The 27,677-nt window shown below is 44.8% G+C and overlaps 1 protein-coding gene across 1 annotated transcript in view; it reads right to left on the bottom strand.

Annotated features, from left to right (window-relative positions):
- The window catches only part of rpl38 (ribosomal protein L38), a 347,971-nt gene extending 320,496 nt beyond the window's left edge, over positions 1-27,475 (bottom strand). The window contains exon 1 of the mRNA XM_061094571.1: positions 27,472-27,475. The gene's annotated coding sequence lies outside the window, so the exon portion shown is untranslated. The remainder of the gene's footprint in view (positions 1-27,471) is intronic.
- Positions 27,476-27,677: the final 202 nt, after the last annotated feature.

Genomic DNA, 27,677 nt, shown 5'->3' on the forward strand with positions numbered 1-27,677 from the left:
TCTCTCTCTTTTTCTCATCCACTCAAACCTTCATTTCCTCACACTTTCCTCCTCCTCCTTCCTCCTCCTGCAGCCTCCTGTGTCCTCCCTCCCACGGTCCCTCTGCGCTCCCACTTTCTTATACTTCATCTTAGCTGTTATCAACACCATTGTAAAAGATGGATCATTCTGGGCGAGCTCCAGCAGCGAGAAGATACTGTCACTGAAATCCCTCCTTATTAATTCTAAAGTCCAGTTCCTCTCCTTGGTTTCAACTTTGAGAGAAGAGCAGAGTGATGTTTTACAATGACTATACTTCTCAGGTTTTACTCTTTATCCTTCACTGTAATAAATAAACCTAATTTTATCAAAACATACATGATATTTGTTGAGATAAATAAACCAAAGCGTGAGACCAACCCAATTTCTCTCCGGAGAGCCATTTCCATCATGTGGATAAAGAACACGGGATTAATTTAATTAACAAAGTGTATTTAGTGCCAATCGTTAGTAAAATGGCTGAATGAAGGCGAGTTTCCTTCAAGGACTCCTCAGTTTGTGTCTGTTTTCCTTCTTTCCTCCTTTCTGACTCGTCTCTTTCGCTGCCACAGAGGACTGTGCTACACGAGCAGTACCCGGTGTTCACCAGATACACAGGGTTTGGAGGTCTGCCCAAAGAGCTCAGTTTTATCTTATCGGACCAGAACATCATGCTCCCAGGATCCTCTAAATGCTGTTTGGCAGACTGCGAGTAAGCTCTAGTGACTTCCGTTTAGCCTCTCTACCTCACAGACCTGATTGATGGAGTTCTGCTGAAAAAAGGCTGCTCCTGGTTCCAGAGGACATTTCAAACGCCGGTATCGTGGCCGTGGGTTTCTTAGTCATCTCTCTGCACCATGAAGGCCCTTCTTGTCCTAGTTTGACTGAACTACCACCTCTAGAAAAAGTTCTGCTGGTTCCAAACCTGTTTCATTTTACAATTATTAAGGCCACAGTGTTTCCTCGAACACCCACAGCTTTAGAAATTGTGTTGTAACCTTGCCCTGATCGGTGCCTTGTATCAAAGAGGTCTTCAGAGAGTTCCTTGGATTTAATGGCCTGGTTTTTGTCCTGGCGTGCAGTGTGTGCCTTTCTAAACTAAACCAGTCAATCCAGTGAACCACGGATGGACTACAGTCAGGTTCTAGACACATCTGAAGGATAATTGAAGTAAACTGAAGCCACACATTGAAGCATGTAGCCAAAGTAAGAGGTCGCCTTTTTGTGTAGCTTTAAACAGTCGACACATGCAAAGACAAGGGACCTTTTCAACTGAGGAGCTGCTCACTGACCCTGAGCTTCCATTTAACCCACTAATTAAATTACAGCAAGCAACTGCAGCCCTTGTTTAGACTTAAACACTCAATGGCCGAAGATATTCCAGAGTTGGATGGATTGGTCCAGAGTCGCAGCATCATCTGGTTCACAGGAGGAGGAGGTGCGACTCCAAGCAGAGATATTACCGGTACTTTGAAAAACCGCTGACCTGTAAACCAGTGGGCAGAGTGGGATCTACGCCCCCCCGGTCGAAAGCTGAACCGACTGCTGGTTTATTGTTCCTTTATTGTCCGCGATGTCTTTGATTAAGTTTAGCCCGGTGGTCGTTTGAAGACAAATGTTTCTCGGGCTGCAGTGGTGTGCTGACCGGGGTTCAGAGAGTGTGGGGGTTAAAGAAACGGATTATTAATGTGCCAGATGCCAGCTCCAACCTGGACTTCATATTTCTGTACAGGTGTGTCTGTAAGAAGGGGGGGGGCGAGATTGTTATGAGGAGAACAGCTGCTGGCATTTGCAGACGCACAGACAATGACACATAATCCACAGAGCTGCCCAGTGCCCGGGGGTCTACTGGGACCAGCTGCCTGTGTCATCAGACATTCAGGCAAGTGGTGAAGCCGGGTTCTGCCAGACCCTGGTCACTGGGTTTCAACAAACACCACCGGACATCCACACCACACACAGATGATCTTTATGGTGTAGACGCTTGTTTTGGGTTTGTTCGTATAGCACGGTATCACGGTCAGAGTCTCAAAGGGTTTTATAGGACTGCTCTCAATCCGGGCCCCGGGTCGCTAAGCGGGTTTCCACACCTCTCCCTTTTCTGTGTGCGTTTGAAACAAAGAGGATCTCGTTCGGCTTTTTCTCCAAAAAACAGGAAACCTTCATTCGTGATGCAAAGCTAAACGCAACGTGCTCCGGCTCCAGTGATCGGTGACACTTTGAACCGCTGTAACGTTCACACAATCTATCGTCTGCACATGGAAACTGTCAGAGAAGAAACCTCCTCCATAATTAAGATCGTTTTGTAACCACGGGGAAACGTGTGCTCGTCAGCCACGGGGATTTTGCACGATATGTCAGCGTAGTACACTAAAGGGGTTGAAACAGATTTGTGCTTTTATCCCACTCAGTGTAAACTGCAGCTACAGACGAGGACATTTAAGAATCCGATGATGACGGCTGTTCCTTCCATCAGTGTGGGTTCAAAGGCCCCTGATGAAATGCATGCATTGGGAATATTAGCTTTAAGGCTAAAGATTGTAGATTAAAACGAGGTGTTGGAGTTCGGTTTGTTCATGAAGCGCCGTGAAGTGTGAAGTCTGAGCAAGGAAATAATTGATACCTCTGCCTGGTGTAACACAAGCAGTGATAATGTGCCCTGTGCCATGACTCTTCACGAACTGTGGATGTATTTAGCATCTGAGCTTGTTGACACGGCTCCAAATGAGTCTTTCCGGAGCTCGAGCTTCTTTCGATCTTGGAAGTTCCAGTTGACCTTTGAGCTCGGCTTGACCACAAAGTCAAGTGACACACAAACAACCGCATGAGTCAATATGTAAACTCGCGCTGCTTCCACACACTGTGTTTGTTTTCCACTGTCGGAAAACAGCAATAGTCAATAACCGCGTCCGTTTGCTTTGCCCTCTGCTTTTCAAACATGACCGTGAAAGAGCAGATGATGTGACGTTTAACGACGAGCTGCTGTAACAGATCTGCATCTTTTCTCAAGTGTATTCTCTTAAATAAAAGACACAGTGTCAGTGAAGTGTTTCCTCCCAGGCTTCGGAGAAAGACAGGAATGAGGTGCAGTGATTTAAATCATAGTAAATCATGTAAATCACGCATCATCACTCAAACCAGTGCAAGGGGGGAAGAAATATGTACAGTCTGACAGTCAGATTCCTGAGTCACCACTTTATTTTGAATTAAATTGCCTTTGACATTGAAGTGAGAACATCTGAAATATAATGCGAAATCTTCCGTTGCATAGAAAAAACAGGTTCAAATCAATTCTCGACCTGTTGCTCTTGATCTGTTGTTTCCACATTCGTCGAGCTCTGAATTCAGAAAGACGAATATAATGTTGTTTACTTCGGAGAAACCTTGCTGCTGCTAAGTGGACGGCGCTTATTGAAAATATTCAAGGAAAAAATTCACCCTCAAACATTTCTGTTTATCTTTTTAAATAAAAGATGTCGAAAACGAGAAAACCTTGTAAATGAAAAATGAGAGACATCTCATCTGATTTTTATCACAGCTGCGGAAAATAAAATCAGCACAACGGGAAAATGATTGAATATTGTTGTCTAGAAATCACAAATATTGAGGCTGTAGCCGCAATCCACAGATGAGACCTTATTTGAATCACTATACACACAGAGTTAACTTTTCATTCCGCTCTATAAGGAAACATGTGCGTCTCTATAGGCTTTATGCTCTTGTTAATACAGTCTGGATTTATTGTTTCAGACAAAGACGCTCCGACATGCACATGTTCTCAGTTGTTTCAGCTTCCTCCCACACACGTGCACAACACACACCAGCACGTTCCTCTTGTCTTATGTGACTCACACACTGCTGCCCCCTCATTCATCAATAGTGCTGGAACAACTGGGCCAGGGGTCACTGTGCCACGGCAGCAGGCCGGCGCTTGGAGTGGAGGGATTTACCAGTGGGCTCCCGTCCTGGTGGATTAGAGCTCACTTCCATCAGTGGCCCAGACGTGCCGCTCCGGTGTGTGTGTGTGTGTGTGTGTCCGACTTTGATTTGCCAGGTCAGGTGACACCAGAACCACGGCGCCTCACACCGGGGGGCCAGACACAGCCGCGGCATTGTAGCAGTGATGGCATGCATGTGTCCGCTAAGCTGGATGAATTACAGGGATGGTGTTGGTTGTACCACTGCGCCGATCTGTCAGTTGTGAGTCGGATGTTGAAGTAGTGTGTGTGTGTCTGTTTGTGGACGCTGTGTCGACCCACGCAGGCGGGTGTGTGTGTGAATCCATCTGGTAATGACTCGGAGACGACTGGGCCAGTTGGCATCGGGCGACGGTGCCATGTCCAAGTCCCCGTGTCGACTCTTTTACTCCGACTCTCTCTCTCTCTCTCTCTCTCTCTCTCTCTCTCTCTCTTTCTGTCTCACCCAAACACACACAGAAAACACACAGACAGTAACAGCTGTGTGGTGGTGTAGTAAAAAATCCATAGACAGCCCTACTGAAGCCTGTTCCTGAATCATCCCCCTCCATCTGAAGGGAGAGCGGCAGACTCTCTGAAGAACACTACGGCCGTCCAGAATGAACACCTCCCACGTCCAGAGGTACCACAGAGGAGCGGGAGCCCTTTGTTCTGCTCTCAGTGATTTCTATTCTTCCATTTCTTGCGAGCTACTGCTGCTGGTGTGATGTCTTTTTTTATATTTTTTATTTGAGTGTTTGTCTTTTGATTCCACGCTTGCTTTAATACCGTGAGAGTTATGTCATCTCCTTGTTTTTTTTTACATTTTTGTTTGTAGGGCTACAGCTGTTTTTTTGGAAATAATTAGTGTAATTATTTTATACACGTACACCCCATTAAATCCTCAGTGTCCAAAATACACAAATAATAATAATTATAATTAAATCTAAGGGGGCAGACAACCACGTTTAGGTAGCGTTCAAATGAACAGAGTAAATATAGAGATATGTCACGTGAAACACATAAAAGCAGCAATATGACAACAAATTAAATAAAAGGTGAAAAGAAAAATAACAAAAACACATTAAAAAATCCCATGAAAGCAAGTCTATAAAGATGAGTTTTAAGAATTGATTTAAAAGACATGGCTGATGATTTGACTAAACATCTGTTAAACCACACACTGCCATAAATAATAAATGTCAAATTTTCCCATCACACTTGCTTTGTGGACGTTGGGGGGGGGGGGGATCCCAGTGGGACGCAACCCGAGGAGGATTGTCAGTCGTTGTCAGTCAGTCACTGACACTCACAGACACATAACACACATACCACCACAGAGACAGAAAGATGACGTGTGTGTGACAGCTGGACCGAGCTCTGTCCTCTCCGCTGCATCGACTGGATCTGCAGAAACTTTCCTGCTCCTCACTGGAGAGAAGCTGAATGAAAGGATGAGTTTGTAAACGGATGAAACCTGAGGCAGAGGCGTCGCCCTGGATCGATATGGGCCGACCCATATCCTGCTCGTTGTTATCTGAGAGCTGGAAAGTCTAAGGGAACCGAGCCTCGGTGTGTATATCTATTTTTAGCTGAAGTGTAGGGCTTGGAGGTGCTAGAGTATAGAGTGTGTGTGTGTGTGTGTGTGTGTGTGTGTGTGTGTGTGATAAGTATACGTGCATGTGTGAAAACTGACACACTGAGGGAAGTGGGTCAGCACAGACTTTCTTCAAGGGGTGCGTCCCATTCAGCCGGAGCCAGCAGACTTCCTCAAGGATTTAATAGAGGTGTTCAAGGAAAAGGGATAAAACAAAATACATTAAAAATCGATCTTCTCCTCTGAGTCTCATTAAGAAAGAGCTCTATACTAGAACCCAGCGTGCATTTAAACATTGGTTCCATGGTATGGTTCCTCCTGCCAGTTCTCCTTCCACCTGCCTCTCTCCCCCTCACCTGCGTCTCTTTCTCTCCTCACTCGCTCCGGTGCTCAGGTCTTTCCCTTCACTCTGCAGCCGGCTTCTTGCAAACAGCACTGACGCCGCGTCTAAGCTATCTCTCCCCGGCAGACCTCGGCGCTGTGGAATCACTTTGTCTGTCCAAGCCCCGTGTCATCTGCGTGTCCTGAGAACGAGTCAGGAAGAGGCATGGAGACACTCACACACACACAGGGATGGAGAAACTGTGTGCATATAAAGAAGGGAGAAGAGGTGGAAGATGAAAGAGGGGAAGGCAGAGCAGGAAAACATCGTTCTGACATTTGGGTTTTAAGTCCTGTGGACGCCACATAGAAAAAATCCATTCATTTCCATTGTACTCGAGTCGAAAGGAAATAAAAGTTCACTTTAAAGCTACTGCAAGACGAGGTGTTCAAATGGGGAAAATACTTTTTTGTTGTTGCTTTCTATGCAGGGGTGTTTTAATATGGATATCTAGATAATGCTAATAGAAACAGACTTGTATTCTGTCGCCTTTTGGTCAAAAGTAGTAGGTAAGGGTCTAAATAATACACTGATTAAGAGGATGAAGTGTCTCCGCTTCTTCCTACCAAACAGAAAGCAAGATTTGATTGCTGCCATCTTGTGCCAAGGATGAGAGTTAAATCTGCACCGAAGGCGAAACATTCAATCATGACATTTCAACCTGTTTTTGTAGCATCAAAAACGAATTAAAACCAAACTTACTTGGAAGATTAACACTCAGACAAACCTTGGTGTGGTAAGAACTAATTCAAATAACCAAAATCATCTTTGAGAAAACATGTATTTGCCGTTTACTCTTGGTTTGGTCCACGTCCCACTGACACTGAGGAGACTGGATTCATGATAAGCACTGTTGGCTTCGCTTTTGGGAAGCTTGCATGTTGTCAATCTTTATATACAGATATCAGATTGAGCTAAATCAATTTGAACCGTCAACTATACTAGTTAAACTGACTATTCTCTGACTGTTTGTGTGGCCGATTGTTTAATTCCCCCCCCCGGATGTGTCAGACTCATTGATTTAATCTGATCCAGTCAGCATATCGTGTTGCCACACACTGTTTGTATCTGATTACCGGCTGTATCCCGACTTATCAAACCATCTGAGAGACAGAGACGCAGCCCACAGAAAACAGCCAGGCTCTAAATGGCATTTATCAATTTCTTTTCCATTTGGAACATGCCAGGAAGCTCCACTGCTTCCGAGAGCAAAATCACATCAACGAGTAAAAGCCAGCAGGAACATTAGATTTGCTTCTTGATGGCCCGGGACCACATAAATTTAAGATGCAGCCAATTTCCACGGGCACGGAGGTAAACACGAGCGTCTTCCTGACATTTTACTTGTTGGCTCGAGTGCCATTTGTCGCTCTGGGTACCGGATTTTTTCGATTTTAGAAGCAGCACTGAATATCACTTTTTTTCCATCTGTCGTCAAGCTTCCTTCTCAAAGCTGCTGGTTCTGACAGAAAGGGCAACTAATGGTTCTCCTCTCTGAGCAGCCAGTCTATTCTCCTTAGCGCTAGCAGCCCTCATGTGGTTTCATTGTGGGCCCGGATCATGGCAATCTCTCTTTCTGGTTCCTACTCCTCCCGACTTGAATCAGCGCTGTGAAGGCCAGACTCTCCCTCTGTTGTAAGAAGAGAGAAAGGCACCGAGTGACAGAGGGAGCGGGTTAGAAGAGGACACTTTCATGTCCTTTTTGATTAATTTTTGTTTTAATTCTAGCACAGATCCCTGCTGTCTGGCTCTCTGCAGCTGCCGGGCTCTTGTGTCTCCAGAGACTTGCCTCGAGAAGCAGATCCACTCTTTTCTTCCCGTCAGGTTTCTGATGTCGAGTTTGATTCCGTTATCCTTGACTGTGTATGCTTTTAGTCCTAATGCCAATAAAATGAGTAAAAACCAAAGTCGGAGGAAATCGAGGAGGAGTGGATTTGAAGATCAGTCGCAGCAAGCAAAAAAACACAATCTCCCACACTTACCTTTTTTTCTTTCTTGTCTGGCGTCTCTGCTGTTAGGGAAGTTACTTCCTGCTGTAAGCAAACTATAGAGGGCGGGATTCGGACAAACCAGTGCAATGTAATTTTGCCGTGCAGCTGACTCAGCCAAGCAGATCGATAAAGTTTTCTGTGGAACTCGGGAGTCAAGTAAACTGAACCAGCGGACCTGACCTGCAGAGACGAGCATCAGTCCTGGTTCAGTCGGAGCTCGAGGTGGTTTAGGGCCGGAGAAGCAGAGCATTACGATTTAATACCTAATGTTTTTATTATAGACTTCAAAATGATGGTCGGAGGAAAACAAATTCAGTTTCACCGGTTCTTCACCTGCCTTGTTGTGAGGTTAGAGTGAAGTCCTGCACATTTTAACAAAAGCATGAGATTTCCGCAGCAGACTTTTTACATCTGGTTCTGTCTTTTGCATCTTGATCCCAAGTTCCAGCAGTTTCCTGTAGTTGTACCATGCCTGAACAATAAAGGGGAAAGTATGGAGAATGGCCGAGACATATCCACAAATCAGTAGATGTCATAGATTGTTTCGAAGAGAAAGAAATACACATTCTGAGCTTGTTATTACACAACATTTAGAAGATATAAACTCATAATAAGCCTCGTTAAAGGCCATAACCAGACAGGGAGTGTACAGAGATTCCTTTGGAGATTGAAGAAACACTGAAGAAAAGAAACATTAATGTACAATATTTAAAGTTAAATTCATCATACGAGAGATGTGGACTAATACGACTGTAGATCTGAATCAAAAGCTTTTCACTGAACCACTGTCTCCAGAGTGAGATGCTGTCATATTAGGCTCAGATTCACTGCAATAAGATCTGCATTTATCTCTATTCTCCATCTTGTCTTCACATAATCATTTCGTGTTTTATTGAGTCGTAACATTTTTATATTTTCAACAAGCACCAACAAATCTGCCAATGGGCTAAATGGCAAATGTAGCAGTTTGAGGATAAATACGTTTTTAAGGCTGATTATGGGATAAAAACAAGTTGTTATGGTCGATGTGTTTTCAGGTGCAGCGCCTCGGACTGCTTTAACAGTATGATCACAATCTGCACCCGATTATTATTTAATATTTATATCCTCACTCACCTACATTTAGGTGTCATCCAATATGAATGAAACTATATGTTGCCGAGCATCATTTGAAATATTGACTTCTGAATCATCTCCTCTTCATCTTCTTTACATTCATTTTTGCGGCCTGACTCAATCTCACTTTTACTTTCCCCGACTCTCTCCGTCTCCTTCTCGCCCGCCCGTCCTGTCTCCGGCTCTCCCTCCATCATTTCCGTCTCGGCTGCTCCACAGCAGCAGGGAGATCGATCCAAACTTCCACGGCTCTCCCCTCTGTGGCGCATCGATCGGCCTATAGGTAGAGAGGAAGGAGGCGAGAGGGGAGGACATAAGTTAGAGGAGGCGCCCGGTGTTCCTGCGATGCTCATTCTTCACCTTTACCCTCACAAACACAATGGGCAGGACAGTTGGAGACGGACGGAGGAAGTGTGAACTTGTCTTGTCAGGCACCGAGTCCGGAAGGAAGAGGGCATCGGTGGAGCGTGCCGGCTCATGTGATTTCTATATTACAGCAAGTGTGAGGAGGAAACAGTTCAGTTCAAGGTGCAGGGAACAAACAGAGCCATGAACGAGCCTGCAGTCGAGCCAGTGCAGGGTTTTTCTGTGCATTATTAGCAACTTTGTTCAATCATTCATCCCTGCTTTTCTCCTAATAGTCCAGGCAAAGTAGCCCATTTTGGAGCCAAAAATAGAAGTAATTGTAAAAGAATTTTTTTCAGCATAGATTATTTCTATGAGGTGTCCAGAACAACATACTAAGAAGAAATCCTAGTTGAGGAAATATGTTTAATTCTCATCAATATAAGGCCCGGCAACAATACACCCCAAAAAGACTATTTTTTTCCTTTACTCCTATCAAAATGAAACTTTACACATTGAAAGTAGCCATGAAACGTAACATTTTTTGTATTACAAGTTTCTTTGAAAATGAATTTATGTATGTATTTGTAATACATATGAATGGTGTTTGCCTATGCAAATTAGGACATATTCAATAAGTGTGGAGCTCATGTGCTTGTCAAATTCATTTCAAAAGAAACTTGTAATACAAAAAATGTTACGTTTCATGGTTACTTTCATTGTGTAAAGTTTTATTTTGATTGGAGTAAAGGAAAAAATTAGTCTTTTTGGGGTGTGTTGTTGCCAGGCCTTATTGGCACACATTGATGAGAATTAAACATATTTCCTCAACTTCGATTTCTTAGGACTTTTAGTATGTTGTTCTGGACACCTCATAGAAATGATCTATTAGTCGGTCGTAAAACGCTACTTTGCCTGGACCATAATGGGACCCATCTTGTACGCAGTGTCGCCACATTCTCCCCAATCCCTTCCATGGCATGACAATAACGCATTTTTGTTTGGATATTCAATGGGAATCCCCATCCAAAAGCCAGAGTCTGGAGATTTACCGCATTTAATTTTTAGCATGAATTGTTCATTGACGGCTGGCAAAACGAAAACGTGTGCAGGATTTTTTTTTCATTCACATTCTGTGGACACAATAACTGGAGAAAACGCTGGCTCTTGTTATCCTGGATCCCACATAAGGAGGCTGGCTGTGACCTATTTCGGTTCCTCACTTGCAATTCAAGCAGCGCCGCAATTCAGGCAACGCTGCATTCTGCTGCAGCTGCATAAGTCCGTGGTGTTTTCAGCACGGAGGATTGGAGAAGAAAGTGTTTATTGTAATGTGTTTTTGTGTCGGAACGCTGGTTCTGTGGCGGCACGACAACATCCTGAAACTTCTCCAAAATCCAACTTTTTGTTTATATCACCTCACAAATTAACGAGTATATGTTTTCCAGGGATGTTCTTGCACCTTCGACAGAACACTGCACCGCATTTATTCGGTTATCGAACCTTCCATCTCCTCAACGTTCACCACACTGTATCTGCACGGCTGAATATATTTTTGGGGGAAATATGAAAAACACTGCTCTGTCAGAATAAATCAATAAAAGTTTCACACACACACACACACACACACACACACACACACAAGCAATACATACTTCTGACAGTATGTTGCCTCTTGTCCACTGATACAGAAATCCAGGAGATGGAGTTTATATTCAGTGTGGAGGCATTTGATCCTCGTTATTCTCCTCTTCTTCGCCTCCTCTCTGGATGAGAGCTCACATTTATAAAGGTAGATGATAAATAACACACGTGGTGAAGAACTTGCCGATCCATCGCCTGAGGCCGACGCGCCGAACTCCACCTCTCGTTTCATTGTCTCTCCCCGTTGCTGCACCGCTCGCTCTGTAGCTTCGCCAGCTCAGCACGCCGTCTGGCGCCCGGGACAGGAGGGAAAGAGGGAAGGGGGGCGAATCTTTTCTCCCCTTCTTTTTTTTATCATTTCATTACAGCCAGTGGCCAGAGGCGTTATGTTTTTCATGTTGTCCGTCCGTCCGTCCGTCCCATTCTCCTGAAAACAATATCTCCAAAACACCTCGAGGGCATTTCTCCAACTTTAGTTTTGAAGGATCACTCGGACTCACAGATGAACTCATTCGATTTTGGAAGTCGAAGGTCAAGGTCACTGCGACCTCACACACCTCCTTTCTTTTTTTTGGGCCTTGTGATCACGTTATCTTAAAAACGCCTGGAGAGAATTTCAAATTGGCCACAAATATTCATATACAGATCAACTGTTAAGACGTTGGGCCAAAGGTCAAGGTCACAAACATGTTTTTGACCTCTGGAAAAGGATATCTCAAGTCTGTCCCTATGGAATGTGTCCACAGTTTGACCTGTTGTCTCTTGAACTCCAAGATAAACTGATTGGACATTAGAGATGGAGACAGCGCTGGTTGGAGGCAGCGTGCGACCACTGGGCTGTAATGGTTCTGTTTGATCGTGAGAGGCCGTCCACTGGGAAACTCAGAACAGCAGAGTGAGGGGAAATTGATTTCAGGGTATCAGCGAAGGCCATTTACATGTTCTTATCGTAAGTAATCTGGTTACTGTCGGCTTACAGTCGTAACCCTGTTTCTCAGATGTCACGTGAATGAGAAACCTGGCTCCTCAGCACGGTTGCAGATTAGATAAAAAAGCTGATTTACCCCCAGCTGCATTTCCTCTGGACTCGAGCTGAGTCCTCGGCCACGTATCTGCATAATTGCTCCGCTGCGTGACTCCGTTTCTGAAAGTGATTCTGAGTGGCCTCCGTAAGCATCATTGGGTAATAAACTCAGAAAAAATAAGCGAACGTCGGGAGAAGGGGAAAACATTTCTCTCTCTCCGGCGCTTCTGTGCACGTTATCACACCCGGCAAGCGGCGGCGTTGACGGCAGCAGCATTAAACGCTGGCAGGTCTTTAAAGGCACGGCGAACAAAAGGAGGAAGTCTGGGCCTCTGAGGGTCTCTCTCCATCACCACGCCATCCAGGTGCATAAATAAATTACCAACTGTCTGCGTGTCTCACATTAAGAGCTCTATATTCCGGTGGTTTTCTCGAACGCCTCCTTAAACTGTGATGCCGTGACAACTATGGGCCTCTTCCATTAAACCCAGTGCTGCTGTTTATTTCTCCAGCTGCATTCACTGCAATACGGATGCGACGTGTACTCGGGGGCTCTTTTAGTGTAATGGGCTTCATCTATCTGTTACAGCGATGGCTTCCTGGCCTTCAAACATAGGTCTCTGTTATGTTGAGACATTGCGTATAAAGCTTATTTATGTTCGGCGGCGAGGGAGACTCGCCCGACCAGGAGCCGTCGTCAACCTGGCAAATAGATTTCATCATTTATCAGACGTGACATTTACAATTCTGCTGTATTTTCAAAGGCCTAAAAGCACAAATGCCAAATACAACTGGGTTTAAAGAATTGAAGAAATGTCAAAGTCAAGTGTTTGGCTTCTCTTCAATTCCAGTTTTTTTTTCTCAAATGCTGTTTATTTCATGAGCTGATTCGAATCCTGCAGGCAGTTTGCATAGAGGAAGCCAGGGAGGGGGTTGGTCTATATTCCATATATGCTCCATTTACATGATATCGTCCACACGACCTTCTCACAACTCAAACCGCTCACACTAGCATGTCAACAGCATTCTACATTAACAACCCAGCAAATAAAGGAGAAGTACACTGTGTTTGAAGTAACAGTGGCGCCTGTGTGTGTCGGTGATGTGGTGCAGTGGGGGGGACACATTTAGCTGCAGACCAATCTGTGCTAACCAGATGTAGAGAAACCAGTTTATAGCCACCACAGTTGTTGTTTGTGGCACATGGTCATTAAACAAAGCAACAATAGCCAATGCGAGAAGCAAGCTGTGATGTCATAGGTGTGACTGGAAGGCCTTCATTAAAGTTTTATTGATTTGAAATGTGCTCTGCGTGTGGACGAGGCCCAAACGCAAAGGGGGAAAGTTTGTTTTTCAAAATATTCACATTAGTGTGAACAGGATGTTAATTCCTCGGCTTCACCCAATTTCCCTTCACTATTCTAATTAGCGGGAAAAGTGACGGCTGATGAAAAGAAGCCTTTTATCTGATTTGGGTAGATTTACATATATTTGTGTTCATTAATCCCTTTTAAATTGTCCTCTTTTATAAAGTAAAGACATAAATAATCATAAATAAACAAGTGTACTCATTCAATTCTGTACCACAGAGCCTCAGATTCAGTCTCGACCTTGGGAAACTGCTGTTGACGGAATGTTCACAACTTTTGAGCCACAATGGATGAAAAGTTCTTAACAGAAAGTAATAAAAAGAAAAGGAAAAAAGACATCAACAGTTTCAGCACAACTTGGCAAAATCCATCATCTCTGTGATCCAGCCGACAGCCGCACAACAGCAACTAAATGCACCCTGCAATTGTTTTGTCAACTGGTTTGTCTTGTTTTTTCCTTGTTCAGAAGAAACGTGTGTAGCTTCTCCTGTAAAATCCACAACACCTCCTGTCTCCTGCTTTTCACCTGCAGTGCAACTTTTAGATATGTTGGGATTCCGCTTGCAGGCTGACATGTGTACAATACAGCGAACTGTATCTTATCATTGCCTCTAATGCTCTACCCTGGCCTCCCAGCAATCTGATCTATACCACATGAAAGTAAGAGGTGCCTCAGATGTGCTGAGGAGATACTGGATTTCCTGATGCACATAAGCTCCTGGTGGATCAAAAGTCTGCTTCACTCATAGTGTTATCATTTCCCGCTGCCAGATGACATGTGGGAGGATGTGCTGTTATTTCCAATGTCTCTACCTGTCGGATCGCCATGTGTCTGTGTGAGCAGCAAGGCAGGGGGGTCATTTTGTTTTTCGCCTATTTTTTTAGGTTGAAATACTGGAATACAAAAAACAAATGGCATGATCCTCTGGTAAAAAGCCAGTTTTTCTCTCTGCTGCCCTAATGGTGACACACATAGACATGAGAAGCTATAGGAAGCAAATGGAAAAAGACAAATCCCCGCAGACGTAGCCTCGGCCGGAGTAAATGGCGGAGTGGTGTGTCTGTGGGGAGAAGCTCATTGTTGGAGGTTGTCAGGTCCACTTATCCAGACAAACCCCTACTAGCTTAGTCCAGGGACTGATGGTAGTGAGATCTGAGCTGGAACCTGAGGCTTTTAGAGGCCTCTCGACCCCACCCCATCAGAATAATGCGTCTCCCTCCCCCTGAAAAGTCTCAATCTATAAGCTTTAGCCCTTTACCTACCTCTTTACAGTACCTCCATGCCGAGATGTCACCATCAACTCATTACCTGGTCCCCGAACCTTCTGAGAGCGGCAGAGGGATCGGAGCCAGGCTCTCAATAGCTCTGCCCTGTCACTATTAATGTCTCACCTCTGCCCATCTCTCTCTCTCTCTCTCTCCGACGTGCAGTCCCCCTTTCCTGTCTCTTCCCACTCACTCTCAGCTCATTTTCAGAATATAGTTGACAGAATGGAGAGGGAGAGGGAGGGAGAGAGGTGAAGGAAGATGATTTGTTCGAGGGCTATCTCACCTGGGAGTGTGCTCAGATGGGTATTAAAAATGAAACGAGGACAGGGGTCGCTCAGTGTTCTGAGGAGGTGACATCCATCCCAGACTCATTCGGACAGCGTTATTCTTCTGAAATATCCAGATAAGAAACATTTGACTCCCAATTTATTTTCTCAAGGAAAGTCTAATATGAGTCAACATGACATTGAACCGTGTGTGGGCACATCGAAGACTAACTCAACGATGAATAAAAAGCAGGAATCCGTCCACTTGTTTTTTTATGCACTTTATATATTTGCACATCTCATTAGAAATTCCAGGAATAAGCAAGAAGCGATGAAGGCCGACGACAGGCTTGACATTGAGGTATTGTCAACTGTAGAAACATTAAAATGCTGCTGCTCACAATTACAGGTCGCCACGGCACCGGAGAAACATGTTGGAAGGACGAAGTATGGCAAAGGAACCCATTAACCTTTCTGCAGATATTCCCATAGAATAAATTCAGACAATGGCGGCATCGGTGGTTCGCATAAGAGTGAAAGAAAAGTTCATGCATTAGAGAGAGAGAGAGAGAGAGAGAGAGAGCTGTGCCTGTGTCTGCATGGACGGTAAAATCTTGAATTCAGCTATGTAAGGCAGCAAAGCACCAAGTTAGTAATCTCTTATGTTGCTGAGAAGTTGGAAATAAACGGTTCATATTAAAACTACGGCAAGCCACCGCTATCTGGGAAATTAATGTGAAACTGCTTTGAAATGGCGAGAGGACACGAGCACTCGGAGTGACCTTCCGTCTAACACTGAGTTTCATTCTCACACACTTTTCTTTTACTCACATTCTTTGATTCTCAGCAGTTGTCGATCAACCCCTAAGGAAGGAGTCATATTATTCATACACAATATGACAACGATCATTTATTAAAAAGATAAGCAATCATCTGAAATAACACGTAGACGAGGTATGCTGTAAAACTTCAACAAGGGCTGTTAAAAAACTAATTTTGAATGAGCAGACATGCATTTTACGAGGCTCTATGTTTGCACAATATATTCAGAACCATATATACGGGTGCTTGTGAATGCATCCCTTTTCAGATGCAGTATTTATGAGAGCCATTCATCCTGTGCGGTGGCACAAGCCATTGTCTGAGTAATGGAGTACAATAGAACCAAAGCCCCGGCCTAAATTGGGTCTCTTTACACGGGGGTTGGAGATCAGAGGGAGATTAAAAGTGGATCTATGGAGCTCGGAAGGAGGCAAAGAGGAGATGAGGAGAAGGACTCTGACCTTCAGTGATTTCCTTTCTCTCGTCTTCCCTCACGCGCAGATGCACACATATCAAGACTCGCATTGTGTTCGCGAGGGCCGTGGAGTGTGCATGGGATTGCTTTAGTGAAAGTTTTATAGCCCCAGGCAAGCCCCTGGCGTGGACCAAGGGGGGTGGGGGGGTGGGTGGTGGTGAGTGTACTACCACTGAAGCCAGGAGCAGCCAACCTCTTCCACTGTTCAATTAAACCCCTGGCTTTAAGTGGTGGGCTGGAATCACAGGGGAGAAGTTGCACACATAAATATACAATCGCTGAAAGCATGCACACATACACCCAACAGGGGAAAAGCAAAGGCTGGGCCTCGCTTTCCAAACACACACACACACACACACACACAACCACACACACACACACACACACACACACACACACACACACACACACACACACATTCTCCCCTTTGTTTTAGAAACAACAATGGCTATCATCAAGAATTCAATACACAGTGGATTGCCAGGAGAGGAGAAGGAAGGAAATTGAAGCCATTAGAAACCCTTATTACTTTTTTATCAGAAACCGGAGGATAAGCTCGTAGAATATAGAGAAACGGGGGAGAGAGCGGCACTGAGAGAAAGGAAGATATGAAGATGGGAGTGGTGGGGGTGGTAAAAAGAGGGAGAGGGGATCAAGTGAGACGGACTGATGTAAGTGAAAGGGAAGGGGATAATGGAGCGGAGGAAATAAATAACAAGTTGCTGACGAAAAGAGAAAATTAAACGAGCAAATGAGATCGTCTCGGAGGGAAATAATCAAACTCGTGCACATCAGTTCAGCTGCATCAGGAAAGGAAAGAAGAAACGCTTGTGCCAGATGCTTAGAAAAGTCAACTGTGTGGCAAGAAAGAGCCGAGCGGCTCCGTGTCCTCTGCTCCTCGAACATCCTCCTTCAGCCGGCTGACGTAGAGGAATCTGCAGAGTAACCCCGAGGTGACGGTGCAGCGAGTGTGTGTGTGTGAGTGTGCACGTGAGTGAGCGCACGTTGGAAAAGGCTTGTTTCATATGCCTGTGAGCACCTGGACCTGAATGGAAGCTTCCCTCAGGTGTCCTCCTATCACTGTGGGGACACAAGTCAAGGTTCCTGCAGAGGGTTTGGGTCTCAGATTACAATTAGGTTTAATCTTTAGTTGCTATGGTTAAGGTCGAGCAGTTAAAGGTAAGTGACGAGTGAAGTGTCCCCACTATCTTATCTTTTAAGGACCCTTTCCCCATGACCTTGTCAGGACCAGTAGACCTCATGGGGACCGACACTAAAACTTAAAACTTAATTTCTGAGGTCCTGGTTAAGATGTGAATTGTGGTTTGGTTGAGGTTGAGGTTAGAAATGAATTGGTTATGGTTGAGGTTAAGGATGAGGTTTCGGTTATCGACTGTCCCCAATGAATGGAAGTCAGTGCGTAGTCCTTATACGGATAGCTGCTCAAACCTGAGTGTGTGAGTGTAGTGTAGTGTGTGTGTGTGTGTGTGTGTGTGTGTGTGTGTGTGTGTGTGTGTGTGTGTGTGTGTGTGTGTGTGTGTGTGCTCGGAGTGCTAATATTGATGAATGAGAGTGCAGTGGATGACTCATGGGAGAAAGGGTCGATGCGGGTGTGCGGTGCAAGTGTCTGTGTGTTTCTATGAACCTTGAGTGTGTACCTTTATGTATTGAAGTGTTTGCAATTTGCATTCGGAACACATTTGCATTTTTCTTGTACCTGCGTGGTGTTCTCCACCATTATCTCAGTGTCATACATATATATATATATATATATATTTATATTTATATACAGATAAAACCTGTCGCTGCCTTGTATCTTCACTGTCTCCTGTCTCTCGCTGTAGATGGAGAATTAAAAGCCGCATTTTTACATGGAGGTCAGGGCCGAGGTCAACGTTGCACTTCAAAGCCTCGACTCTGGAGGGATACTGCAGATCCAGCTCGCCTAGCTCGCCCTTCCTGCGTAGCCCGAGTGTCTCTCCACCCTCTCTCTCACTCACTCACTCTCTCTCTCTCTCTCTCTCTCTCACTGTCTCCCTGACACTCACACAAGCTTAAGGGGATGTTTCATCTTCAAATGAGGAGACATCTCATAGGAGACCAGGGGAACAGACTGGAATGCTAATTGTCCCGTGCAACCGCTGGAAAAAAGCAATAAGAAATGAAATCAGCCCGCAGACATGCACGCAAACACACACAAACACACACAAACACACTCACACACGTGCATGCATGTGGCGCGCAACACACAAACACACTTGCTTCCTCTTTGGAGCTATTAATGCGTGTGCTAATACTTAACATACGTTTAGTTACTGTGCACGGTGACGCGGAAACTATAGCAGCAGTGCAACGCTTGTTAAGGAGTCAGCAACAAACACACACACACACACACACACACAGTCAACACTAACCCACACTCTTCTGTCTTCAGACACAAAAGCCCATTTGATAGACACTACAGTCTTTCTGGGTCAAACACTGTAGTAGCTTTACACCACTGACTGAGAACAGATGATGATACCATAATGTGTGTCTGTGAGTGTGTGTGTGTGTGTGTGTGTGTGTGTGTGTGTGTGTGTGTGTGTGTGTGTGTGTGTGTGTGCTTTCTTGTGTGTCTATGTCTGCCCATTATCTGTGACTTAGAGCCTATCGCCAACACTGACGGGGCCCTATGGTTAAGTGCCTATAATAAAGGTCTTAAGTGTTTTGGGCTAGCCTGGAGCTCAGAGGCCATTTGCTGAGACAAAAAAAAACCCATTCAGGAAACCCCTCGGCCTCGGCCTGAGTGTGGAAACGATTCAGTGAGAGATAACGTGGATCTGACCCCGGTCGAAACCACAGGCAGGATTAGAGGCTCGCAGGTTTGTGAAATGTAAATATCAGCCTGGAGCGGAATTATTTACCTCTTGCAGATGAGGAGATGTGATTATACAGGAGGAAATGAAAGCGGGTGGAAGCCGACGTACCTCAGAGGTGAATCCGTCCCATCCCGTTTATTTGACTCCGTCTGATCTCCTGCACATTTATCAGCGTGGAAACAACACCAGCGTCTGAGAGACAAGTGGATTCGTCACATATCAAGGTTCCGTCTAACGTGTGGTCACGCCGTTGGATTGCAAGTAAATCACCTGATAAAAACCTCGTTATTGGGATTCAGCTGGAGCATTCATCCCAAAGAAATAGGAAAGTTTGATCCGGCACAAGAACCCACAACGACAACTCCTCCAGAGTTTTGAGTTCTACCGGCGTCGATTAGACACAACACTAAGCCGGGCAAATCTCCCTCAGGCATTTTTCCTGTATTTTCATTTAGCCTCTTATCCTCGTGTGTTACTTTGACATTAACACCTCAGGCACTCCCCGGTGTTTGGAGGAGGTGCGAAGGCCTGAGATATTACAGCAAAGATTATTCACGTGCATATTCATGAGGCCGAATGGGAAGAGGAGCGAGGACACACGGGAGTTCTTGAGCTGTGGCTGCATTTACAACCTCTTTCATTCCGGGCTTTGCCGGAGCTTCAGCGGCGAGGAGCTGAGAGGACGCTGGCCCACGCTATCAGAGGAAGAGGTCAATTCTCAATTTATATGTTTTTGCAATTTTTACATTTCCTCTCTCCCTCTCTGATTCTGACTCAGAGTGTCCACACACATTACCAAGTGTCAAAGGATTTAAACTCGTTTTACAGACCGAACTCAAATTCCTCCCTTTGTGTTTTGCATGTAAAAGCCTTTGAAGGCCGACAATCAGACACACAGGCAGAGGCGGACTGGGTGAACCGGCCACGGGGGTTATCATATTGTTTTTAAAAATCATACTTCCTCGAGGTTGTTGACCTCTTTACACTCGTATCCATATCGTATCTACATGCCATTTCCACACTGGAAGCCTTGAGCTCCTCGAGAAGGGGTGGGCTCGGGAGACGGAGCGGGCCGTCCGCTAATCGGAAGGTCGGCGTTTGATCTCTCGCTCCGCCGGGCTACGTGTCAAGTTGTCCTTGGGAAAGACACTGAGCCCCAGATTGCCTCTGATGGCCGTCCCTGTGCCAATGAGTGATAGGGAGAGGGCTAAAAATAGAAGTACAGTAGTGATGTGCAAATGTGTGTGTGTGAATGGATGGATGTGACCGGTTGTTTAAGGCCTTTTAAGTGGTCATTAACAGGGGAAAAGCGCTTTTTAAGTGCAGTGCATTTACAGTTTAGCTCCCACCCCTCCCTCCAACCAGCCATCCCTGTCCAGGTCAGAGACTTGAGTCGTTCTAGTTTCAGTTCAAATCCTCCAAATGTTTCCTAAACACCCAGCAGGGCGCCCTCACATCTTGTTTTGTTCCCCCGTGTGTTTCGCCTCCTATCGATCAGAGTACCTGCCGCCGCTTCACCTGCCAACAGAACAGAACTCTGCGCCTCAAGCCAAAGGGAAACGGCAGCTTTATGAATCCTTTCTCATTTGGTGATGTATATACCTAGATAGCTCTCGCAGGGTTTGACGTGGGAAATGAATCACGATGCCCGCAGGATGAGTGAGGAGAATGATAGAAGTCCAAACCCGGCAACGGAGCCGTTTTCCAGCCAGAACTGGTGGCAGATCTGTCAGGCATCGCCCGGGTATTGAGTTTTCTCTAAGCTCACTGAGCCTGTTGGTTCAGTGTTATCTCCCCGAGCAGAATCGGTGTCTGCGAAGGAACGGAAACAGAAACTTGTAGCAAAATTGGCTTCACTATAAAAAATAAAAAAAGCGGATTTTACAAATGGAAGCCATCTCTGTTATGTGCTGGCCTATTGGACGGAGTAAATAGCCAGAACTCGGCAGCCTGAGCCAGAAGTTAATGCACTTGCATGTTCTGAGTTTCACAAAGGAGCAGCAAAGCCGAAGGAGAAGGGGATTAAACAGAATGTGTGGTGTTCCTGATGGGTTCTAAGTCAGTGCCAGGGCTTTGAGCTCGGGTCCGTGGACTGTGTGGAGTGAGGAGAGAGGGGGGTGTGCGGATTTTCAGGACATCCGCTTTGTCGAAGGGAAACAGAGTGAAATGGGCTCTAAGCCTATCAGAGCTCCCCAAGAACAGTAAAAGGTTCTATGATCTGTTGACTCTCATCTTCAGATTTGGTGTCGTTCTTGTTTAATTATTCACATTTCTTTTACAATTTAATACACGTCATTGCCGTTCTTTATAGAAAAAGGCTGTGGGGATGAGAAGTGTTGGGTGACATGCTTCTTCCAGTCGCCTGTGTGCAGCGGTTTGTCCTTGTTTACGGGGTTTCTCTCGATGGCTTGTCCTTGGCACGGCACCGGGATTCCAAAGCGGCTGCACCATACAATCTACCGACCACAATGAGGCCATGTGGGAGAGAGGGGAAGAGAAAAGGAGGTCAAGAAAGAAGAGAAGATGACACGGGATAGAGGAGAAGGAGAGACTAAATGGAACAAATAAACAGATAGTGGGAGTGGAGAATGTTAAAAAAAGACATTTGTAAAGTTGAGAAGTTTGCTGTAGCCCTCTAGTGGCATCGGCCATTAAGGTAGTTTTATTTTCCTCATGTCTCAGTTGTTTTTTATTGCCTCTATCACAATGCAGCGGAGGGGAAGGAACGTTTATTTGAAATATTACCATTGAAAAACCTCAAGCAATGTCCCCGACCAACACGGTGGACATTTACTCTTATGAGAAATATTGTGAGCGAAACTCTCAGTGGACAAACCACAGCAAAGACAAACGGCTGTTTTTCACATATATATATTTTAGACATTTTCAATATTTTAGCAGCTCAAAGATCTCAAAACATTATCACATGAAACTGAGACTACCTGGGTTAAAGGAACAGCTCAGTGTTGTGTTGTGGGCAAACTTTGTAGAAAGTAAAAGATTTAATTGACAAGATTTATAGCCCTCTCATGTCTGTGTGCTAATAATAGACCGTATCTAAAGATGGATGACGTGTCTTCATTTGCTCAGCTGCACAAAATCGAGCAAAAGCTACAATAACCCGTGTTAACATGTGCTTTTGAAATCATTAGGAGCCGGAGTCTGTGGTGAGTGAGGCGGTGGAATCCGGGTCCCACCAGTAAATGTCTCAGCTGTCAAATATGAAGCTTCATTCTAGTTTTATCGTATTAAATGCAAAACCATATTGTCCTTTTTAAAGCTATCCTGTCGTCCAATCTTTATTTACTGTCCTTGGTGCTAAATACTGGTTTCAGCTTCATATCCCTAAACCGAAATGAAAGTGGTAAAAATGTCTTCCTATAAAACTCTCAGCAAGTTTGTCTTTGAAGGAGACCTGAACTATTCCTCAAAGTAAGTTTCTCTTGATGTCGGCGATTTAGCTGCAATTAAAGGACGATCCGACCGTTGGAATTGTCTCTGTGGAGGATTTTGTCGGGAGCCTGATAAACATTTGCGGATCCACCTTATCCGGTGTGATCAATGCCTGCCAGGCTGTGATGAGTTGTGAGTGATGAGCCCTTGGACAGACCTTGAACGAGACACTGGTATCTTAGCGCCGCCGCCTCCCTCTCTCCCTCTCTCTCTCTCTCTCTCTCTCTTCATTCCTCTCCAAACCGCCTTCCCTCTGAATTCATACCCGCAGTCTATAAAAGGAGCAGAAAGTCTGAATCATAGTGCTGCTGGTTTTTTCGGAGCCTCGGGTTCAGATAAACAGTGAAACAATAGTCTGGCCTAGAAAGTTGTCACAGGAGATAAACATAGCGGGAGAGTGAGATATGGTGTGCCCCAGCAGGGCCGTGTGTGTGTGTGTGTGTGTGTGTGTGTGTGTGTGTGTGTGTGTGTGTGTGTGTGTGTGTGTGAGAGAGAGAGTGTGTGTGTGTGTCATAGAGGTTGTGGTTGAAGGGATGGGCCACCGTGGTTTACAGAGTCTCCATCTGGAAACACTCTGTTTTGGTCGGCTGTTTTAACTGGGGATGTGTAGGTTGTCTAAATATTCACATAACACACACAGACACACACACACACACACACACAGTATACACGGACAGATTTTGTGTCTCTGTGTCATCTGGAGAACCCCCCCGACCGGACAGCGTGAGCTAACGGAGCCGGAGACGAGACCTCCGCAGATAAGAGACACGGGGAGAGAGAGGCAGAGAGACGCCATCGAGAAGCAGGCCGATTCACCTGGAAGCTCGGGGGGGGCAGGAGTGGGGGGGTCTGTTAGGTTTTTCTTCAGAGGAGAAGCAGATGGAAGCGAGTGGGCGGGTGATCTGTGTCCGTGAGTCTGTGGAGGAAGCAGTCTGGGTCAGTAGGTGTGGCAGTAACACGGCTCATCTATTCAGCGACACAGAGACACTTTTCCAACAATCACAAAAAAAACCACAATGCTATGAATTGAATTTTTTAATAAAACATGAGTATAAACTTACAACCTCGTACATGTTTCCAGCAGGGATGCACAGATTCGATACTAATGAAAAATGAATGAAGCAGAATACCTCCATGGCGTAAGAATAACTTTATCAAACTTTGACTTTACAGTAAAGTCTTGAAGCACAAGCCGAACACATCCACATGAACACACGTGCACAAGGAGATGAAGTAAAGGACATATAAACGTGGTGGAATTAAGTTTCTCATATTTATTTATATAGGCTCCGAGCCCCTGGTACCACACGTGTGGCATTGATGGAGGTTGATGTAAAGAATTTCCTGATTTAACTGCACCTAAAAATATTAAAACATAGTAATTTCCATTGGGTTCCTGTGGCTAAAGAAGCAGACGGGTCCGTCCACTAACCAGACGGTCGCTGGTTTGATTCCTGCTCAGCGCTGGCCAGTCCAAGATCAACAAAGGGAAGGAAACCCCTTCCTTTTAAAACAATAACTACACGGAAGCTATAGAAATCTAAAAAAAAAGCAGCTTTCCTCATGTAGAAACCCAGAGTTGGTTAATACACGTGGCAAAGTGTCAAGTCTGAATCCGAGTCCTTGAGCTTATATGCTCCGTAAATACATGGATTTGATTTCACCTCCATGAAATCCTCTCGCTCTGAACCCGGTGGCTGGAAGCTAATTCTGGCTAATGCTGCATATAATACTCAGGGTTCGTACGGTCATGGAAAACCTGGAAAAGTCATGGAATTTTAAATGTGTTTTTCCAGGCCTGGAAAAGTCATGGAAAAAAATACTCACCCAAAAGTTTTGGAAAAGTCATGGAAATGTGTTATATTCATATTTTCATGTCGTTCATTTACGCTTTAAATGTTTTAAATAATTCATTGGCTTTTAAAGAAATACGCTAAAAATATATACGCAGGCATACTTGGGTTTGTGTCATTTAAGGTATACTGTATGCCTTTGAATTCTCATTTTGTCACTTTTTTGCGTATACACTGAGATTTCACAAAATGTTCGTTCATGGAAATTTGGTTTAAAGTTATTGAAAAGTCATGGAAAAGTCATGGAATATCCATTGGTCAAAATGTGTATGAACCCTGATTACTTTACATTAACATCCAATCTGTGGAGGTGGATCAGAACTGCACGTTTTTCCTCGTAGCTAATCTCAGACTGTTTGTTTTTTAAAGTTCAACTTTCACACAACTTCATCCATCACGAAATCACAGTGCGTTTGCAAGCAGCTGCTCGGCGACAGGTCGTCCAGACGCCACGTGCACGCCGTGCGTTCCGACACGCCGACCGGAATGTATACACACGTAACAAACTGGCACTTGCACACAAACAGTGTATAATATACTGCTACATCTGCTGCTGCACAATGTAAACTCACCGATATCCTTCGCACGCACACACACACACACACACACACACACACAGACAGACACACACACTCAGAATCCCAAGCAGAGTAATCCCACAACTGGCATGTAGCTGTAATAACTTTGCTGACAGTAATAGCTGATCTTGCTCCCTGTACAGCGAGGTTAAATCTGAGGCTTAAACTAACACACAATGGCTCTCCACAGAACCCCTAAACCTTAAGCCTCCAACGTCTTACACAAAGCACACACACACACACAGACACACACACTCACACACTCCTCTCGCAGTTCGTCTGCCCGAGCTCTGCCACAGTCCATTAAATGGGTATTAATGCTACTTTTCCTCCTACAAGCATCACCTAGGCCATTAGCATTTCTTCCTCGCCGACTTTGGTTCTGCTCCGAGTCAAAGACCCTGACCTCCCACCCCCGCCCCCCCGCCCCCCCGCCCCCCCGCCCCAACTTGGAGATGAAACCCATAATTCATACGTTTATTTCCTCGCTTTCTCCCTTCACTTCTCTGTGGGTGACGGATGAGAAGAGACAATGCTTTTATTTTTTAGGAGCAGATCTTCTCGACACACACTCTATTTTTAGCATCTCTGCCTGATTAATTCTGTTATAAAGGGTAACGACCATTAGAAGCTTCACATTGAGCAGCAGTGTAATTTATTCGAATGGACATTATCAGTGTAACTGGGCCATTAAAGTGATTATCATTGTTATTATTTTTTTGCCCGGGGAAACTATTGATCTACACGTTCTGAGCATGTTCCACAAAGGAACAAGGGGTCTTATTAAATTACCGTTTTGTCCTTGGCATTTATAATTACTCCCTCTCTCTTTCTCTCTCATTTAGTCATTCTCCTCTTTCTTCCTCTCCTCTTTGTGTCCCTGCACCTTGAAATCCACAGAGTTATCTAAAAGCACAGTTAAAGCCTTTTCTCTCTCCCCTCACTCGTTTCCCTGTGTCTTGGACTCGGTGCCTAAGTGTCCTGTCTCAGTATAATTGGATAGTGAGTTTGGTGTAATTGTGGACTTTTAAACACAGGGGGATTAGTTCTGCTGTGTCACCCTGATGTTTCATTTAGTGAGACTGATGAGAACTTTTCTCACAGTGAAACCAGCGGAGTTAAAACTGTGCCGTTCGGTGGCTGGAGTCGGGAGACAGAATATTTTAATTTATAAATATGACTCAGTAACATCTCCATTCTGTTCCTGGCTGATACTGATTAATGCAACACTGAAGAAAGTTTTGAGTCATAAACTGGCTTTTTACACAATGTTCCTCAAGTTGGATCTTGTCTTTTAAAATGAATAGTTGAACATGTTGTGATGTGTGTGGATGAGACTCTTTTTTACCTTAAAACAGCTTCATTAAAATGAGTTTTGATGGTTGAGTGAGTGTGAATATGGAGAATGTTTCCTCCTTCATTCCCTCTCCTCACCCTGAACGTCTGTTCTACGGAACTTTGGTGCGTGGGTTTGATTTCCTGAGAAGAACTGACTGAGAGTCGCAGCTTCAGCTGTCAGAATCAGGTCCAGCAGGTATAAGACTGAAAAAGAAAGTATTTTCCTGTTCCTGTGCCATGACAACCACCACTCAGAGGTTTTAATTTGTAAAAAACATTTGGCAAACATTTAGTTGTGACACTAACAATGTTTTCAGTCGGAAAACTGAGAGAACAGTGATTTCAAACTACAAAAGTTTCTTCAAAGTACAACTTTGTTTTGCCGCTAATTCCTTTGGCATTTCAAGCAATAATGAATAGAAGTGAACATAGAGGACATCGTAAAAACATTTCAGCTTTACATAACAGATGCTCTTGCATTCTGCTCGTCGCCCAAACAGTAAAAATACTTTCATTTCGTGTCACCTTACACCCCCAACACCGTCTCCTCCTCCCCGGCACTTACACAACTTTGTTCCTCGTCTTTAGAATCTTTCCTCAGAAAAAAAAAGTGTTCTTGGACATGTAAAGACAAAAGTTAAAAGAACAGATAAGGAGGCGTGGAGTGAGAGAAGGTCTGAAGTGAGCGTCTGCTGGGAAGTAGCTGCCCCCGAGCCGTGGGTGTGCTAACGAATCCCGGTGAGCTTCAGAGGAGTTCGACCTTCATCACGTCTCAATACAATAACTCCACTCGAGCGCCGACGAGAGCAGAAACATTCCTCGGTGTCTGAATCCGTTGCATCGTAGTAGTTAAGATGCCGAGCCGCGGAATACGAGGATCTTCTGAGGTGAACGAGAAGAAGAGGCCGAGGTGGAGAGCGGTGGAGGAGGGAAGCCGGCGAACCGCTGGACGGTTTATTTTGTCGAACAATAATCTTTTGATCTGACAAACAGAAGTATTGATCTTCTCCAAAGACCTGGTCCACAGGAGGCCACCACCGTCCTCGGGCCTCCACTGGACCCCGGGCCACATCTCACTCTTAACTCCTCGTGAAAACATACGAGTGAAGCGATGCACTCTGCCTCAGACTATTATGCTTTTGAATAAGAATATCATCTTTGTAAGACATGTCTCCATATTCTCAAGATAATCGTGCACTTCTCTTCTTTTCTTTTTTCCTTCCTCTCAGCAGATGAAATGGAAGGAAAAACGATTTGTTGTATTGTTGCATTGTTCAGTGTTTTTAAGCCTCTTACCAACAATAGAGAGGGTAAATTAC

The sequence above is a fragment of the Limanda limanda genome, chromosome 21 (genome assembly GCF_963576545.1).
Source record: "Limanda limanda chromosome 21, fLimLim1.1, whole genome shotgun sequence".
In the NCBI taxonomy this organism is placed as follows: domain Eukaryota; kingdom Metazoa; phylum Chordata; class Actinopteri; order Pleuronectiformes; family Pleuronectidae; genus Limanda; species Limanda limanda.